This window comes from Copidosoma floridanum, unplaced genomic scaffold, assembly GCF_036245765.1.
Source record: "Copidosoma floridanum isolate Cflo_tuat_1 unplaced genomic scaffold, Cflo_Japanese_pri ptg000006l, whole genome shotgun sequence".
NCBI lineage: Eukaryota > Metazoa > Arthropoda > Insecta > Hymenoptera > Encyrtidae > Copidosoma > Copidosoma floridanum.
Genome location: NW_028321883.1, coordinates 18239689 through 18260117, shown reverse-complemented (window position 1 = coordinate 18260117; position 20429 = coordinate 18239689). Strand labels below are relative to the sequence as shown.

At 32.8% G+C, this 20429-nt stretch overlaps 1 protein-coding gene across 1 annotated transcript in view; it reads right to left on the bottom strand.

Moving 5' to 3' along the window:
• LOC106640478 (uncharacterized) overlaps positions 1-19855 on the bottom strand; it is a 177474-nt gene extending 157619 nt beyond the window's left edge. Inside the window, exon 1 of the mRNA XM_089598396.1 lies at positions 18821-19855. The gene's annotated coding sequence lies outside the window, so the exon portion shown is untranslated. The remainder of the gene's footprint in view (positions 1-18820) is intronic.
• Positions 19856-20429: the final 574 nt, after the last annotated feature.

Genomic DNA, 20429 nt, shown 5'->3' with positions numbered 1-20429 from the left:
CTTTGAATATTTTTGACGGAATTTATGTGATTCTTTTAAAATGTTACAACGAGAACAATTACGCATTCGTTCCAGTTTTATTGTTTAATTAAAATAATACAAAGCTACTTCAATAAAGGTTTCGAAATAATGCTCGTGTAGAAAAATAAAAAAATGACTTTATTTCTTTGGTACAAACAATAATTTAATGAAGTTCACGAAAGCGAAAATATTACAAAACAACGGGTTTTTTTTTTTCTAACATCAACGCACAATGCGAAAAAACAATATTTCACTTGTTCATTCATAAAAAATAAAAATATGTAACGCGCATAAATTCTGGATAGGCGTGTAATTGTGAGTTGAAAAGATTTTATCTCCAGCCCCTTTCGTGGTATTTCTACTGCAAATAAAGGGCCTCCTACCTAAATTGATAAGCATCGCATCACGAGCCAATTTCGCGATTCGCGTTTATACACTGTGTACATACACATACACACTAGCGAGTCGAAAAAAAAGTAGGATGCTTTTTAATGGAAGAAGACCGTATAGTTCCTCCGTACTCCCTTTGACAGTAGTATCAAAGCAAAAATTCCCCTCTGCGGATTATTTGCGCGAAAGAGGTGACGAACAACGAAATTTTTTACCGCAAACACGTTTCTTTTTTTTTTTATTGTTGGCTAAGAGTACATTGTATGCAATTTTTCTTCATCCATACTCGGACGAGCATTGACACCGATATTTTAATTCCCCCGCGACTCTGAGGCCGTACACATATACACACAAAACGGTATGCGCTGTGCTCCCTCGTCCCGTATTTTTCTCTTTTCTTTCCCTCCTCTTTCGTTTGCTCGCGTGTTTTCTCTTCTTCCGCTAACTTTTTTTTTTTTGCACGTACACGTGTGTGGTCGGCGTCGTTCCATAAACCTTTGGGAGGGGGGGGGAGTTTTCGTTCCGAATCGCGAATCAAAGTTTAGCCTTGGCTTCGCTGACACGTTTTCTCAAGTTCTTTTTCTTATTTGTTTATTTATTTGTCTGCATAAGTTTGAGTGTTTATACGGAAACAGTGCGATTTTTGTGATTACTAAATAACAACGTTTTGTGAATTTTTAAGTCAATTTGTGAATATTTTCTTTTTTTTCTAAAATAACCATGACATCTATCACGCTGTAACACATTTTTTGTGCAGAAATAATTAGAATGAAAAAATCTTGAGAAAAAAAAAAAAAAAAAATAATAATAATAATAATAATAGCAGAAGATTTATATTCATAAACGCCGATCACGTGAAAAAGCATAAAAAGGTAAAAATTAAACGCAAAGGGGCTTGCAACTGTTGATTATTACGCTCTATTCCATCCATCGATCGCGATTACGAAAGAAAAAAAAATTAAAACCAAGCGATTGATTTCATAAGTTTTTGAAGTAGAGAACGAAGGAGCTGAAGTAAAAATATATAAAAATGTACAACACGCGGTAGAAAAAGAGGAGGAGGAGGAGGAGGAGGTTGTTGAGGAAGAATCGCGGTCAAGTAAAAACTTTCACGGTCGACTGTACGAGCTTTGCCGAGTACGCCCGACTAATTTTGCCGATTAGAATTTTAAGCCCGCAAGAGAAAGACGGTCGGGTACAGTCCCTAGCGAAAATATCCCGCTCGCTCGCGCACGCGCACGCCCATTGCTTCTTTTTCTCTCTTCATCTCTGACATGAATTTTCCATCCTCCTTGAACACTTTTATCTCACAATTTTTTTTTTTGCTTCATTTACTTTTTTTTCTTTTCGTGCCTACCGAATTTCTCTTTTTCGGAAGAAAGGCTATTATCTTTTTGGTGGATTCGCTTTTTTATTACTCGGTTGACGTTATACGCCACTCGATACGCCATAAATAGAGAAAATTCAATTCATTTTTAAAATACAGACGTAAAGCGTAATGTAGGCAGCGAATGAAGTAGTTAGATTATTAAAAAAAATTAAAAAATAAATTTATAATTTAAGACGGTTTTAACATAGTAAATGAAATATGAAAAAACTAAAATAAAATAATAAGCTTGTCGAAATTATATTGTATGCTTAATAATGTTGGGTAAAATACGTCTTACAAATTGAGGTAAATTTACAATTTTTAACAAAAAATAATGATTTTGCACACAGATTTTTCAATATTAATAATAACAATAATAATAATAATAAATAATAACAATAATAAACGCCTACTTATTTAAATTTCAAAGCAAAAGTAAGACTAGGTAATAGTATATTAATAATAAGGTATAGCACAGTGCAATTCTTTCTACACCTATATAAGCCTCAAAAACCCCTTTAAATAGACTCTTCTTTTCCCACGGAAAGAAAAAGCCAGAAAAAAAATCCACTCCCTACCTTTATTTTATTAAACTAAAAAAAAAAAAACTAAAACTGCTTTTCACTAACCAGAACTTAATAATCAAAATACATAAACGCAAACAACGAGTAATTATTTGTATCTCCATAAAATAATACACAGACCGGTGCATTGTAAATACCATAGATAAATTCCTATGGGTATACAATATACGTATGTAGCACTCGTCATTATACTTTCTTCTCCCTTTCCGCCGTACCAAAGAGAAAGACCATTATACTGCAGGTATACTGCATCCCTCCTCCCTCGTTTTTCCTTGACACGGGCCCTCCCACCTTTCCTTTTCATACTGCACTTACACGAGACGCTTAGAGTAACAGCGGTAGGTATGTAACAGTGCAGTGTTCCGGAATGACACTTGTTTTTATCTATGCTATACCTTGTAGCTGTGTAAGTAATTTACTTCAAAGTGTGCAAAGAAGACTAAGGAGGAACAATAGCCAATATGCTAAAGTAAATTGTATTAAAAAACTATGGAGGTGGAAGCGGATGTTAACTTTCGCTCTGTGTGCTTGTATAAGCGTAGCATACTACCACATTGGTGTAACTTATAATAATTTGTTCATCGGGAGAGAAAAACCGTATTTCGACGAATGACATCGACAATCACTTGCTAATGACATATTAATGAAATATAAAATAGGTATGTCGTAGTTCGAAATGTTTTTGAACGATTACATACTTGTGATGAAATATGAAAAGATATGTAAAGTCATTTTTATTGATAAAAACTTTCAAGTTATCCTTCTACCTGATTTCTAGTCATACTTTACGAAATTTTCTTCACTTGGTGAAAAATCCTGATTCTAAAAAAAAATGAAAAAAAGACAATGAAATAATTTTTTAATTATTTTTCGGAAATCCGCTTTATTTAACATTTTTCTGAACGAATTTTTTTTTTTCTCATAATTAACAAATAAAAAAAAAGAATATTAAGCATGTCACTTGAATAAAATCAAGCTACCAGATTTTGCTTATAGAAACTGCTTTTTCGTTAAAATGTAGAATGTTAGTAACATAAATAATTATGTCTCATTATTTTAGCTGTAAATAACAACGAACGTTGTTAATGATACAATAATAAAAATGTGCCCTTGGGCTTAGTAAACGTTTAATGTGGCATACTAAATGCAACTAAATTTTAATACAAATTTTTTCAAAAAATCAACTTTTTTCTCATTTTGATACAAATGTTAAACCAAAAGCTATATATTTAGATTAAAATAACTTACACGTGCACGTGCATACAATTGGGTGTGGCTACTGCTATTGCGTGTGCATACAGTATTAGAATTGAGGCGGTTGAATGGTATTATTACATAAAACCCTATTGATTTTTTCGAATTTTTGCAAAGGTTATTCATATATTGATATTTTTTATGTCAAACTAATTAAAGGCTTTTCGAAGTCTAAAAATTTTATTTGATTTAGTAGGTTGTTCGGAGCACATTTTTACTTTTGATTAAAGTAAATATTATTTTGAATTCACTAGGGATTTGTGATTTATAAAACGGTCAAAAAGAAAGTTAAAGATAATATATTTTGTGGAAGATATGATGTGGTAGGTATTTATTGATTACGGTATTTAAATAAACATTTTGAAAAATTTCTTCAACTCAAGAAAAATTTCTTATAAAGTCTGTAAAAATATTCTTGCCTGCGCTCCGAAAGCAAATAAAGATTTTTAATTAACATGGGGTTACATATTAGACTTTCCTAGCAAAGCTACAAATTTACTGTTTTATGCAACAGTTGTTAGAACATAAAATAACTGTTAAAATTTAGTTATGCATTATCGTCAACAATAACGAAAATACTATATTGGGCAAAAAAATGTGTATTACATCTAAGTAAAAAGTTAACCTACTAGAAAATTATAGAAAAGTTCCAATAAACAGCAATAATATGAATAAAATCAATTGAATTTCATAAAAAATTACGTCTAACCTTTTGTTTATAAAACATAGTATAGAAAAAGTAGTACTGAGTTATTTAGCAACTTTTTTATTATCAATTATTTGTGTAACAAATTATTTTGAATTACATGAATAAATGCCATGAAGTATAGTTACACTTGGAAAATATATAAAATCAGACTACCGTTAGCGAGACCGTGAGGAAAGAACTTTCACGAACAATTAAAGTAAAATGTAGATAATTAATCACTATATTGTATATCGTTAAAAAAATCTTACTTGAAAATCGATAATTAAAGTTTTTCGTAGAAATAATGTTCTTACATTAATTATATAATTACCAAAAAGCAAAATACAAGGAGAAACAATTTATGGAGCTAAAAGTAAATTTACAGTTCCTCATTCGTGCATTATAATAATCTGAAGAGCGCAAAACAAACCCCGCAAAAAAAAAAAAAAAAAAAACACAGCAGCAAAAGAGAAACACGAAGAAGAAAAGGAAAGAGGAAACGAGTTTTCGACGCAGGAGACAGAGAGAAACCGAGAGCTAAACTATTATACGTGCACGCACACGTGTACGCACATACGGACGCGCGAATTTGCGTTTGTACACGGAGGATTATTGTCCAAATAAAAGTCGGTTCTCAAAATAGCGTCCTTGTTAATTAATGTGTTGTAACCAAAAAGTACGATGTATGACACAAACATTTCAAGTGCATGCAGCATCATAAAATTAAGGTGTATGTACACGGTTATATTGCGTGCATACACTGCTAATCTCGATGTCACAATACATACACCAAAGTTTTCAGTGAACGCTCTTGCATTCACTGAAATTTCCAGTGTACGTTGAAGCGTTCACTGAAATTTCCAGTGTACGTTGAAGCGTTCACTGAAATTTCCAGTGTACGTTGAAGCGGTCACCCAAGTTGAGATTTTGTATCCATATACCATGATACAATGATACGTTAATAAAGTTATTGATACACGGGAAGTTTTTATAAAGGGTTTGACTTTTCAATAAGTTGCAAGGTACAAAGTTTTAATGATGCGTTTGTGTAACCAGGAACGTTTGATACTCACAACCATATGATACGAGCCACATAACCTGTAAAGTGTCAACTTATAAATATCCTACACGGCACCTTAAGTTTCACCGAGATTTTGGATGCATCCTGCGTCGTACATCGAAAATCTCGGTGTACGCTGTGTCGTACATCGAAAATCTCGGTGTACGCTATGTCGTACATCGAGAATTTCGATGTACGATATATTTACACGCAAAATGACCGTGCACACGCACCTTAATTTTTTGTTATCAGTGTACCTTAAAAATAACGTGTCATACATCATACTTTATTGTTCATACATGCTTATTGACGATGCTCTTTTATTGTTCATCGAAGTTTTCAGTGCTTGCATGTGAGAACAGTGATTATTTAGGACAATAATCCTCCGTGTACTGTGTTTTGTGGGAGGAACGTACTCTCGAAAGTGTATTCATAATATGTGTACACAGAAGCGCGAACGTAGTTAGGTACCTATGTATAAGTGTGCATATAGGCACGCGCATTCTATCCTTGTTGCACACGCGGGCATTTGAAACTTCCTGCAGTTCGAGCGCACACGCATGTGTGTACACACAGATAAGTATGAATGCACACGTGTGGATGCCGTGTAAAAACGCTGTGACACTGTGAGCCTTCGACTGCAGATTATAATTACAGCTTGAATTACAGACACATTCACATTCACACGCATAGAGCGATAAAAGGAGATGGAACACCTCTTTTTTTTTATGCGATGAAAAATTTTTTCAGGTTCGTGAGAAGATTGGAAATATACTTCAGATGCGCGATTTTAGATTTGATTTTTTTTCTTCCAAATAGCTCTGAGATAAGTAAAAAAAATTATTGTATGACGCAGAGATAAAATAATAATAAAATGTAGTGTTTGTACACCTATAAAATACCTGTCAGATTAGTTGGCAACTTGATTCTTGTTTTCTATGACACACGAAAATTGTATATGCATACACAAGACAATGTTATGTTACGTATTTTTATTGTATTTCCTTCAGTATCAATGATTCTTATTATTCCTTTTTTAGTATGTAAATTTTTTTGTTACAAAAAATAATTTCGTAAAAAATATTCTATTCAAGATTTTTAATAGCTCACTTTCGGATCTATCTTGTAACGTTTATATCATATTTTTATGTAAGGTTTACGTTTTATAACATTGTAATTAGTTTTCATGTATATTATTTATTTTGTTGATTTAATCTACGCACGACACTTCAAAAAGTTACATTTATATGCAGTAAGTATGTTGTTTATCAGCAAATGCTATCGTTTGATAAGAGAAGATACAAGATAACAAGAATCCACGATAAAATTTATGTTGCTCTACTTATTTCATGCCAACGTTATAGTTTAAGATTTTTCAAATTACAAGACGAATATAAAAAGTATTTTTTAAATATTCTATTAATGATACAAAAACAGTAAAACGTTAAAAATTGACAACAAAAATAACAACTGTCCTGTAAAATATTACTTACTGAAAATTAAATATCAGCAACGTTCAATGGTGTATATTTTCTATAATTTGAAGTAGAACTTATATTTGTTTGAATATATATATAAATAAATAAATAAACAAATTTGTGTTTAATAAAATTATACATGATGTTTAAAAAAAAAATTTAATTACAAAACTGTTTGTATGAAAAAATAATAATAATAAATCAGCATTGTAACTGAGGTTTTTCCCTTAAAATGTTAGTTACGAGTACTTTAAAAATCGAACTCAATTAAAAACATATTATAAACGATATTCATTGCAACATAGCTTATAGAAAATCTATAAAAATGTCAAACAATGTCAATCAATGTTAAACATGTTTTTATCAGATTTGTTAAGAGTCTATGAATTATTTTTGAATTATTCCTCCACTTTTAATATATTCTAAAAGTTTTCAACATTTTGAAACTGTAAAGCTATAAAACAGATAGGTAATCTGCTATTTATGCTGTATTCTCAAGTAATTTGAAAAATGTTCAAGTGCTTATACGAACGTGAAACACCAAGCAAGAATTTTACTTATATAAGCGTATAATAGAAACTTGAATACTATGTAACGAATAGTGGCCCATAGTTACTCTGAAAACTAATAGCATTGCAATTTTGAATACACATAAACAGTACGAAGTTTTTTTTTATTTATTAGAAAAATAAACTTCCTAGTATTCTTTTCTTAAAATTAACTTATACATTATTTTAATGATGCAAGACAGCAGTAATAAAAAAACTAATTAAATTAATATACAACTGGAATACAAAAATTTCAAAATACTTAAGATAGATGTTTGATACCGATTCCCAGCTACAAATGTATTTATCAAAAAGAGGCGAATACAAAATGAGCAGTATATTCAAGATAAAAACTAAAATGACAAAATAGACTATCTCATCGGGATACAAATAGTCATTTAAATGACTCATGGAACTCTCCGAGTTCGTGTGTATATACATAGGTATATATGTGTACAGAGAATTGAGCGCGCGCAACTATCGATTTCAACTTCGAAACCTCTATTTTCAATTTGTTCTGTTTTCCCTCTCTTCGTGTGTGTTCATATAACCGAAGAGAACCGGATACATCGATTCGATTAACATGAGGTGCAAGTGATTTGCGAACTTGCTAAATTTACTATGAAAATCTTTACACGAATGTCAGTTTAATTGTGAAAAACGTTGTTAAAATAGTAATTCCCATTAATACGATGAACAATACTCATTGTCATTGTTTATGATGCGTATATTATTTCAATTTGTGTATATGCTAACAAAGAATCTTGCAACTAATGAAATAGATGTGCTTTTTTTATGTTTCAGTGGCTGTATATGTATGAAGATAACGAACTTAATAGTTTTATAATGCGTTGGTACACGTATATTTGTCCAGTTATTTTAGAGAAAATTTTTTTTTTGAGAATTTGTGTGATTCTTGTTTGAAAGATACATATAATTCACATACTTGTATGAGTAAAACCGAGTAAAACTTACGAAACATGAGGTCTTTTACGTTTGTTTTATAACTTGTTATATAAACACCAACAATTTTTATTGTAAAAATTTATTGTGCATTTAAAATATTGTAATTGACATAATTGCAGTGTTATATAAAGATTCTCATTCTATAATTATTGTTTTTATTTATTTTTTTTTTTTTATTAACGGAGCCATCTTTGAAATAGAAAAACCTCTAGTGTATTATCTTAGCTAACGGTAAGCTTGCTTCGAATAAAAAAACAGTATTTCTTTTGCTTCATACCAATCCTACTTTTTTATACAATGATAATATAATTGCCTTAAATACGAGCTTAAATACTTTAGGTAAGCTTGTTAAACGCTTATTGCATAAAATACAAATTGCTAAGTTTTAAATGTATTAATAACAATAAATCTAGAAAAGTTTCACTAGACAATACCTTTAATGATTATAAAATAATCTAAGAAATAATTATAAAACGGATTTAAGTCATAGTTTAATTTTACTTGTGCTTATTTATTAAACTAGAATCTTTTCAACATTTATTTTATCATATGGACCGATAATCGAGACGATAATTATCAAAAATTTATATTTTAAAAATAATCCATTACGCTCGTACATTACCAATCTTAAAAGTAGCAATTTAATTCATTTTAACAAAGAAAAAAAAAAAAAAAAAAAAAAAAAAAAAAAAAAAAAAAACTGGAAAAATCCACTTACGTATTGATTCACACACTTGGCTCACGCACATAAACAAGAGCGTGTCTGCATTTACGCAGGGTCGTGTGCGTGTAAAGAAAAAAAGAGGCCGTTATGTGTGCGCGTTACACACATAGGGGTAAATGACCCAATTACTGCAACTGAAATTTTTGATTATACTAAATTTCTCATTTCTCAATGTTTTTCGATGTAAATTGAAAACCAGTTTTACTTAATCTTTATCTCCAGCATCTTGTGCGATTAAAACGACAAACATTTTTCTGTTAAGTAACTTTTTTTTTTTTTAAATAATTGTTTTAGTGCTAATATCACTTGCTGGTATTACTGCGCACGGTTATAAAATTAGCACCAGTCGCTGCGCTCCCAATTACTGCTCGGGTATTTCCCATAAGGTTTTCATGCTGAACTTCAGCAGCTGAAGCCCTAGACCCAATTGCTGCGCACCAATCACTACGCACGACTACAAAGTTTTGTAGGTTAGATTCGTTTAGAGTCACTCAGTTAAAAAATTATAAATGTCATGATGTAAAGTATGATTCTGGATTGAACGTTATTAATGTCCGTACGTGTTACAATATCCAAGCACCCAAATTTTTCAGTCTGTTTTTCTTATTTTCAGTTACCGTCGAGTGCGCAGTAATTGGTGCCTGCGCAGTAATTGGGTCATTTACCCCTACATTTTACCCGCTCACTACCATTTTGACGTTGCGCGTCTCTCGGCTTCGCTCGCCTATACCTCACTTGCTTGTCTGCTTCTTCTTCTTCTTCTTCCCAATCGCATATTTGGGAAAGAGCCTCGAAGTATACGACTTTGGGAGAGGGGAAGTGTTCGTGATCCCCAAACCTGCTGACGCTTGGAAGGAAGGGGACAAGTTGCTTTTGGCTTTATTATTTTGAAAGACGATGACGCGACGATGTATTTTCTTTGTCGCTCTTTCATTTGTAAAAATGTATATCTTTGTGGGTCACCACTATATTCTCTATTAAATTTTCGTGCGTTATGTTTAAATGGTATTTCAATAATTACTTTAATTAGGTTTGATCATTTTTACGCTTAATTACGAAATGTTATGTAATTGTTAATGGGTTAGCTTTTTATTAGATAGGTTCTACATTTTTTTTTATTTTTTAATGAAACTTTTTTCTATTAAAAATAATCGATAACCTATTTTAAGTACAAGGTTTTGTTTAATAAAAATAATGGTACTAGTACAACTAAAATTCGTATCAGGGTTTCTCACTAGTAAGTTATCAAGAGTAATTACGTCAATTGCTCTAGTTACAATAATACATCAAATCTTGTACACCATTACTTTTAAAAAAATTTTAGAAAGCTAAATTGAAATGCTTTTTCTAAATACTCAAAACCTTCTTACGTACTTCCGAGCATAACTCACCCATCTCTCCCTCTTCCAGTTTACGGTAGAGCTATATCCTTTAGGCTTACTTTCTACTGTTGCAATCAGAAAAGTATTGAAGTACGCAATCTCTGCTTATATAGACTGAAGATCAGAATGAAAGTATTATTTAGTATTTTGAAATAATATATATATATATATATATTAATAAGTTTTTTTGACGCAATAAAAAAAAATTTAATATTAGAATTTTTTTTTTTTTAATTGATAATTAATGTGAATCGATGATGAATAATTATAAAATACTTTTGAACGCGTGTGCAATCCTAGAAATGTAAAACTTGGCATAAGTGACCCTCTATTTAAATTTTTTATGAAAATCATTAGTAATTACGACTAACAAAAAAATGTTTGCTAAAATTACGGAAGTGTAATGTTATGAATACAAATGAGACGAAAAAAAAAATTTTGATGGGCTAAGCATTAAAGGCAATGGGGGGAGGGGTACAAGAGGGGGATACATTCTTGTTAAATCGGTTTAAGGCACCGTCTATAAATACTGACGTGTGCTCGAGTGAGTGAGCGAGAAAGAGCCCACAGGGCAGAGAGTGTCGAGAGACATCACAGCCGCAGTAGCCGCACACATACTAAAACCCGACTACGTTACGAGTGAACCCATACAAACACACCAGCAAACATACACATAAAACTCTTGTATACAGAATGTACAAAGGTAGATATATTATGCGTTTGGATGGATTGTATAGGTATATAAAGCGCGTTAAAGAGAGAATAGGATATATATGTTGTGAACAGAAGGAGTGGAACAGTTTCGGATTATAAAGGACAGCAGTAGCGAGAAGCAACAGCCATACTGAGAATTCATAGAAAATATTATATATTAGTGATTTGAAAGAATATCCATTACCGAAGTAATGACGAATAGAAATGACAAATAATCGAGATAATTGTTTAAGTGGTCGTTAAATTTTTTTTTTTTTTTTTTTTTTTTTAACTGCGTAGTATAAAATGTTCAATTAATCGGCGTTCTTTAATGATTTTTGAGCCATCTAGTTTGTAAAATATGTATGATGAGATACGACTGACGCTAATAATTAATATTACATTGAAAAAGAAAGTTAAACGTATAATATATTTAAAAATTTTAATCATCAAACTAATTATTTTAATTTCAAAAGGGAATTGTTGCGTGAAAAAAATTAGACAATTTTTTTTTAACTGTGCAATAAATATAATTAAATGTTTTTTGCAACCAAAATCCTATAGTTTAATCAACAACGATGTTAATTATTTAAAATATTCATAAAATAAAAAAGAAACAAAGATTGGCCAAGAAGTCATTTTCAAGCCAAAGGGAGAGAAGGAAAAAAATCCATTTTCTGTTAAACACGAACCACTTCGATAACTTTCAAGTGAGTTCGGGTATAAAGCCGGTCCCCCCCTCCGTATAATCCGTGCCTGCAGTAGTACCTATACAGCAGCAGAGCAGAATGGAGGCAACGGCAGAGAAAGAGACGACAACGGCGACGACGAACTCCTCTTATGCGTATACATATGTGTATGGGAGCGGGACAAGGACGACGCGCTAAAACCCATAGAAGAGAAGATAGAGCGCCTATATACACGCTAGAGAGAGAGAAGGGTATATATATATATATATATATATATATATATATATATATATATATATATATATATATATATATATACACATATATTACACGGTATAGAACGGTAAAATAGCGAGGGGCAAAGAGGGAAGAGAGAAATCGGGGAATAGGAGGAGGCCGCCATCGCAGGAGCTCGAGAGAGAACGAGAAAAGGTAAAGAGACGTTAAAGAGCGAGAGGGAAGTGTGCTTGTGTGAGGAAGCGAGACGGATAGCTTTGGAGAAGTATATAATATATATATATATATATTTATGAATATGTACAAAAACTCGGCGATCTCGTGGACTAGCTGTTTCTCCATTATATATATAATTAGGGGCGTACGAATAAAAAATATTGGAGGAAGGAGTGAGCGACGAATTATAATTATGTCAGTAATGATAAATATTAAGTTTTGTTCTCATTGACTCTCAGTACTAATTTTTTTTTTTTTTTTTTTTTTTGTAATAAATATCTAAAATTCCTTAAAAAGTCTTCTATTGAAAAAAAAAAAAATATTGTAAATTCGTAGAAAGCAGTGATTATTTTTTTAATAATAATTTTAGATAAGTAGAAAACAAAATTTTTGCTGCGTTGTGGTGTTAATAAACGTATTTTTAAATCATGATACATTTTTAAGTGTCATAAATAAAAAATATAAGCTATGGCCATAGGTAGCTATTGAATAAACTTGGGTGAAATAATTTAAAACATTTTCACAATACAGATAAAATGTAACTATGAAGTTAGATTAAAGTACTAGCGCTGTACGAAACTGTAGCGAACGAAAAACACCGTCTTATCTAATCTTTACTCATTATTATAACTTTTTCCTTTCAAATCTCATTCTAAAGTAGTATAGTTGTACAAAGATTAGTCAGATGTATGAATTTAACTTTTTTTAATGAACCCTCAATTTGGGTGAAATATGTTTGCTATTCAGTAGGTGAAATAAAAGAGAAAGTATTACAAAAATATTCAAAGCGTGCACGCGTATGTAACTGCATGTATACGCAAATAATTATTATGGATGTATAAGTGTGCGTAAGTGGGAAAGGTAAAAACGAGAGGGACTTGTAACTCGGTAATGTCAGACCCAAGTAAATGAAAGCCTATACGACTTTAAATATAACTAAAAAAATTTAGATAAACTTTTTGATGTGAAAAATAAAAAAAAATTTATTTAAAACATAAAGATTGCAATAAAATATGAAGAAAATTTTTCATAAAAATATTAAGTGTTATAATTTAAAAAAAAATTATGTTCTACGTGTAACAATTAAGAAAAAAGGCACTATCAAGCGAGCAATCAAGTGAGCATGTAAAATACTTACTTAAATAAATTAAAACAAAATCCCTAAGCTTATTTTAGGACTTGTTTAAAAATAATCATTATTTATTTATTTTATGTTTATTTTGCATATGGTAAGAAAATTTGATGAATAACAATGTAATAACAGTAATAAAATTAATAATAATAATAATGATAATTATATTTTTAAGTAAAATAATTTTTTTCATTCAATAATTAAATAAATGTCTGTAAGCGTGAAGTGAAATGTACTTCAGTTAGATAATTAGCTGATAATACATTCGACTTAAAACGAAACAAAGGAAGTGAGCGAGTTAACGATAGCTATACTGCGGGCAGTAGTCGATCTAGCGCTCTTGTAATTTGAAATGATAAATTTCAAGCGTGATCTAAATATTCTTTGCTGCGAAACCAAGGAAGTACAAAAACATACGTTTATTATCTACACACATGTGCGTATTGCTATTATGTAATCTTCTGTGTAATCTAGCCTAGTTGATTAAATTGCAAAAGAGTAACCTTTTCAAAATGAAAAACCAAACACTATAAAATCATAAAATATTTGTGTTAATTACAATTAAAAATCTTGTAGCGGTCATTTATTTTTACTTTAAAAAATGACGTAAGTATAATTGTGAAATAATAGGTATTAGTCAAACTTGATAAACACAAAAAAAAAAAAACCAACCGTACACTTTAGTCGATGGTAAAAAAATTAATGGAAGATTCGCGTAATCAGCGTTATAAAAATTGAATCAAACGGCAAATGACGAGGAGGAAAGAAGGACGGACGCCAAAACGGAGACAAGAGAACAGCCTCGCTCGAGCAGATCGCATGCATTATTATTATTATTATTATTATATACTTATACCTATCGACACAGTAAGAGAAGAAGAAGAAGTAGAGGAGGAGACAGAGAGGAAAAAAAAAATACATGCGATCAGACGATCACGAGCACTTTAATGGGCATCGCTATACATATTCTCGATCGCGCGCGCGCATACAATTATACACCTCACACAGACATATTACATACAAAACACGCAGGTTTATCTCTCTGTCTCTCTTTTACGATATATATATATATATATATATATATATATATAAATGTATATGAGCCAGATGTTTTAGTCGAGGTTTTAGTGCTGCAGCGTGCGATCGAGCCCCTTCCTTTCCTCTTCCCACCCCCGGCCCGGCAACCGGGGCTCTTCATCACCTCGCAATCCTTTACCACACGCTGTCACTTTCGTGTTTGCGGCAAACTCAAGGAGTCACTATTGCATGGTATGAGTGTATACACACCTACGTGTGTATTTATATATATATATATATATATGCATGCAGATGGCGCAGGAGTGGGAGACCACAGAAGCGGAGGAGGGGAAAGAATAGCTATATAGATGCAAGAAAAAGGAAGCGGAGGAGGAGAAAAGCGCACTGATTAAATTCACGTATTTTCTCTCTCATTCTTAGCGTGTGTATAACTATATAATACACCTCAGATGTAGCGGGGAAACAAAAGAGCGCCCACATAATATACAAGTATTCTATTCTTTTTCTCTACCTTTCTGTTTTTTTTTTCTTTTCTTTTTTTTATCGATGTATTTTAGATTTTTCGAATGCTTTTTCCCTTGTTCTTCTCGGAAACAAAAACAAAACTTATAGTTTTCGGTTGTTAAGAATGTTTTATTTGCTTACAAATCGAGCGAGCAAGCAAATTTTTATCGATGACCGTGTTTTCGGTGAACGACAAGCTGTTTGAGTAACGTAAACATAGTTTGAAAATCAAACTGGAAATCGAATAGGAGGAGTATATATGTACGAGGTGACGGATCGACTTTTTTTTACCTTTTTCTTAAATACTTAAAGTTTTTTCGACACGATGCCAGTGAGAGAAATATTTTTTTTCAAGTACGTGAAAACATTTTTTACGCAAGATTTTAAAAAATAGAACGGTTAACCTTGATTCGACGGTCACCAACACTTATTTGCAAACACGACTGATTATTATCTGATAATTGAATGAACTGTCGTGTTTGTAAAAAATATTTTTCAAGAGTCGTTGAGAAAGGATGACTGCACATTTTTAAATTTAATGTAAAAAACGTTCGTTACTCAGTTCAGTACGTGAGTTAAAAGCATTAAAATTTATTAACTCGAAACAAAAGGTCAGGACGCTTGTGTATGATTTTATATAAATGTACGCTCGTAGGAACGTTAAAACAGCCGTTTGTTTATTTTTACGTCATACTTCATAGAATCGTCCGTACCTATGCCTTTTTTTTTGTTCTTGATAGTTCAGAATAAATCTGACACAGGTACGAATAAGGTTAATATTAAAGTTGGCAGTTTCCTCTTAACGAATATTATTTGACGAATAAAATAATTAATTGTACCCAATTTTGGGTAACAGTTACTATAAAAAGAATTGATTTATTCTAAATTTTTTTTTTTTCACTTTCGAGTGAACAAACGACTTGAATCAAATGTATTATCGCCACTCCTATTTTAACGAACGATGACTAAATGCCACAATTAGAGAATTCCAGGCGCTATCGCGAAAGAGAAATACCTCAAACTTGATTTTATTCCAAGCGAATAAACAATTATTTCACATTATTACGAAAAGAAAAAAAAAAAAAGCCTTACCCGAGCGCTTGAGTATAAAACACAAAATAACGTTTGTGTAAAAATATTACAGCAATAAAGAAAAACGCGAGCCGTATGTAGGTACGTATCCTTTTGAATTTAATTCTAGGTATAGGTGGTATTATATACATGTACACACACGCAAACACATATACTTTACAAAAGAGACGAAGTGTATTGAAGAAGAGAGGGAGGAGGGAGGGAGAAAGAGAGAGTCGACGTTCCACGTTTGCGCGACAAGGACGGTGTACACGGAAAGTTGAATATGTGTGTTGCCCCCCCCCCTTCCCGCGCACAAATGTATACACACTTTATATGAAGATAGGATAGGATATACCGGGAAATACTTGATTTAATCATGAAAGTATATTATTTTCTTTCGGCGCTTTTTTTTCTCCTTCTCGTGATTTAGGTACCGCTTGTCATTTGTTTCCAAAACTACATCAGAACGTGCTTTCTCTAACTTTCGAATGATTTATTTGAATGAAATGGAAATAAACAATACTAGTCAAACACTTTTTTCTTCTGTTATTTCAGGAAATGAAAAAAAATAGATAACTAGTTTCACGGAGAATCACGCGCCGTTTGTGCAAAAATTCGAACACTATTTTAGTGGCGCATAAAATGAGCGTCACCCACGCCGCTATATTATATTATAAGGGAAAGAGCGAGGAAACAGTTTGTTTAGTAAGTGAGTCTTCAAAAATTCAAAGACGAGCATCGGAGAAGCTTCTAAGAAAAATCCTAAAATTAAACTATTTGCGAGTGCAAATAAAGAATGAGTCGAACAAAACACATCATTTATATACGCGATAACCGAGGCGATAACCTTGTCGCGAAGCCAAAACTTTATATATGTACAATACATGAAAAAAAAGGCAATAACAATGAAAAATCGATTTCTTGATTTTTTTAAATAATTACGTTTTTCCGTAAAAATCAAACAAACAACTTTGAGTACGAAAGACAAAAAAAAATTCTAGCGCGCGAGAACGAGACAAAAAAAATCTTGTTTTGTCATTAAGAGAAATAAAGAGAAATAAAGCGCGAGCAAGCGAGGGACTTTAAAGGTCGATAAACCGTTTTTATTTTGCACGAGAGCTTTCTGTATACATATATATACATAAATGGGAGAGAGGCACGTTCAGGAGCTCAAGAGAGACGAGGACAGAGTAACTGCTGCCCCGTCGTGCCGATCGAATCGTTTTTCAAGTGTAATACGTACGTTGGAAACTTTGTGCATGTGTGTGTTTTGGATTTTATTAGTATTGGGCGTGCTCTGGCTTTTAATACCATTTGGTTTTAATTTGACCGCTGAGTGTCGCTAATTTTTTCATTATGCCTCTATGATTATATTTTTTATGTGGTAATTGGATTTAAATTTGAATTTGTGGGTATGTACGTTAGTACACTTTTATTTTACGATATGAGAGCAAGGTCGAAAAAGTATCCAAAACAAACAACGAAACGAGGAATTTGGATGACAATAAGCTATTTTTGTTTTCATGAAAGGAATACGAAAAAGGAGATGGATACCTCGATATTTTTAAAAGCCGTTGTACACAATAAATTAAACAATAATGTTCTTGAAAATTCCAAGAACAAATATTTTCAAATGGTACAAAATAAATAAATTGTTAATGGCATTAGTAATTAGAAAAAAAAGGAATATACACATAAAGCTTGACGTAAATAGAAAGTAAAGAGACCCAGGGGCTCATTTCGAATTCCATGAAGTATTTTAATATTCGCGAAATGGCGAACGAGCGAGTTCACATAACACCATGTTTTTCATCACGTATTTCCGCCAGACCGACCGCAATTTCACGAAAACTGTATAGTAATTGAGTAAAAAATTTCGAACAAAATAAAATAACACAAGAATTTTGAAAATATTTAAATAAATACGCTAGCCGAAATTCTCTTTTAAAAAGCTCTTTCCTTTTCACGTTTATATTCAGGCCCATCTTGTTTCGATAAATCGATAAACAATTTTCATTTTTACCACTCTCGAATCGCTCGCTATAACTCTTTGAAACCCCAATATTCGCTTTATATTATACTTCCCACGTCCCCGCCCTCCATTTAAATTCCCTGAACGTAGACACCCCCCCTCCCCCACCCGACAACGATCCTTTTCAAAATTTTAAATGTGAAATTCGATTCGAAATCGTATTTGTCACGTTACTAATTTATCGAAAAAAATTGTATTTCTCATCCTCGTCGATGAACCCATTGATCTTTGAGAATCGAAAATAAAAACTCCATCATCCGTAAGTATCGAAAGAACGAAGAAGAAGCTGAGAAAAGCATTGAAAAACTAGAGTAAATCTCACGAGATAAAAAAAGAGAATAAGTAATCCGCGGCGGCAGAGGAGAAGGGGGGCTCTCGGTGAAGAGAAAGAGAGAGCGATCGAGGAGGCGGTGGAGGGGGTGAGGGGAACGAACGCAGCTATATGATACATATATATACGTGTAGCATGGTTCGACTTTGGTTCGACGTTGGGGAAATGGGGAATCGGAGTAATGGAGGGGGGAGCGCCTCGCGCATACATACATGCAACGCATACATGTAGTCCACAGAAAAAACGCCGGAGTAGGAGATGTATAGGTATACACGTACGTGTTGTCACCGGTGTCGAAGGGCAAGAGGGGAGAAAACGGAGAAAATAGTCGGCGTTCCCAAGTACTTATTGTATATACAGAAGGGCAATCAAATTTTTTAAAAGACCCATGACAAAATATAAATTCTCACCTCGATCTTATCCGTCATTATTTTCGAGCGGCCAACTGTAGCACTTTGGCGACGACGATCTTTCCATTCAACGAAAAAAAACGGCACTTACAAACAATCACCATACAAAGAACACGCGCTACTTATTGGCACTTTCGATCCTTTATTCTAAAAACTCTATTAAGTAGTTTGAACGATAAAACGACGCAACTCTTTTCTTTCTTTTTATCAATATCGGTTCTCCTTAAAAAAGTGGCAAGTGCACTAGTATCCTGACCACGCTGCGTTTCCCCCTCTTGCTTGAATTGCTTTGGCGTGCAGCTCCATTTTTTCTCTCTCTCGCTCGCCTGCTCTTCTCCGAATTCGAAATTCGCGCCCTTTACTTTCTTCTCTGCGTTTAGCGAATTATCGAGGTATTTGCACTCGCGCACTTTAATTTTCGACCAACACCAATACTTTGAATTATCTTTTTAATTCATAAACCTGCAAGTATAGTGATATAAATTTAATTCACGCAACTTTCCACTTCAATACGTGGTGACCTACACTTGTCAACGCACAATTGAGGGTTACTCACTTGATTCACTATCGAGGCAAAACAAAAACAAAAAGACGGGCAGAGTTGCGATTGGGGAAATAATTATTTATTTCATTCGACGATATCCATCGATGATTTGTCTTCTATTCATATACGCACTGGCAGTGTCGCGTTGATTTGTGAGAAATGTATTTAATATAAAAACAAATTGTGATATAAGTACAGTGTCACTTATGCAAATACGTAACGACACAACAGCGAGCGACGATTGTATTTTTATTATAAAAAAGGCAATTATATTTTTTCACTCGAACACAATGACAAATAATGAAAAAATCGTTAACCGGTTGTTGTATGATTCTTATTATGTTTTTTTTAAGCGCAAAAAATTAACTCACAAAATTTATTATATCAAATGCCATACACAAACACACACTACACAGCACTTATATACATGTATGTTTGTATGTCAATCTAGCGGCAGTCAAGCAGCATCAGGCTCCAAGCGGTGCGACGCACGCCGCTGTCCCATCAAGACTACTTTGTATTTACTCTAATTACGTGACGTCACCCCCTCCCCTGACTACCGCCGAGGAGAGGAGAGTATAGTACACGGGAGGGGATGCTCTCCAGTGCTGTGAGAGAGCGCGTGAGCGCCGCCGCACTTTAGGACCGGTAACACCCGACAAAAGCCGAGCGTCGTCTCTCTCGCTCGTGCCTCTATCATGAAGTATACCTATACATGGTATCGGCAGTTTCTCGGGTTAGGTTAGTTAGCACCTTGTTTTTTGTGCACTTGCACGTATATGTTTATATGTATATATGGCATATATGGCGGGGGTGAGTGAACCAGTGAACCGTGAACGTCATCTTGCGCGCGCGCGGATTATCATATTCTCTGTCTCCTTTTGATTTTGATATACTTAATACTTAGATATACTTACCTGAAAAATGTGTTTTCAGCAGATTTGATAGCACGTACTTAATGTGTACAAAACACAATAGTTAACATGTACTGGTGTGTTTTGTGTTCTCTATAAATCAATTGAAATTAGAACGAAATTTTTTTTTTCCATAAGAATCGAAAAGTGT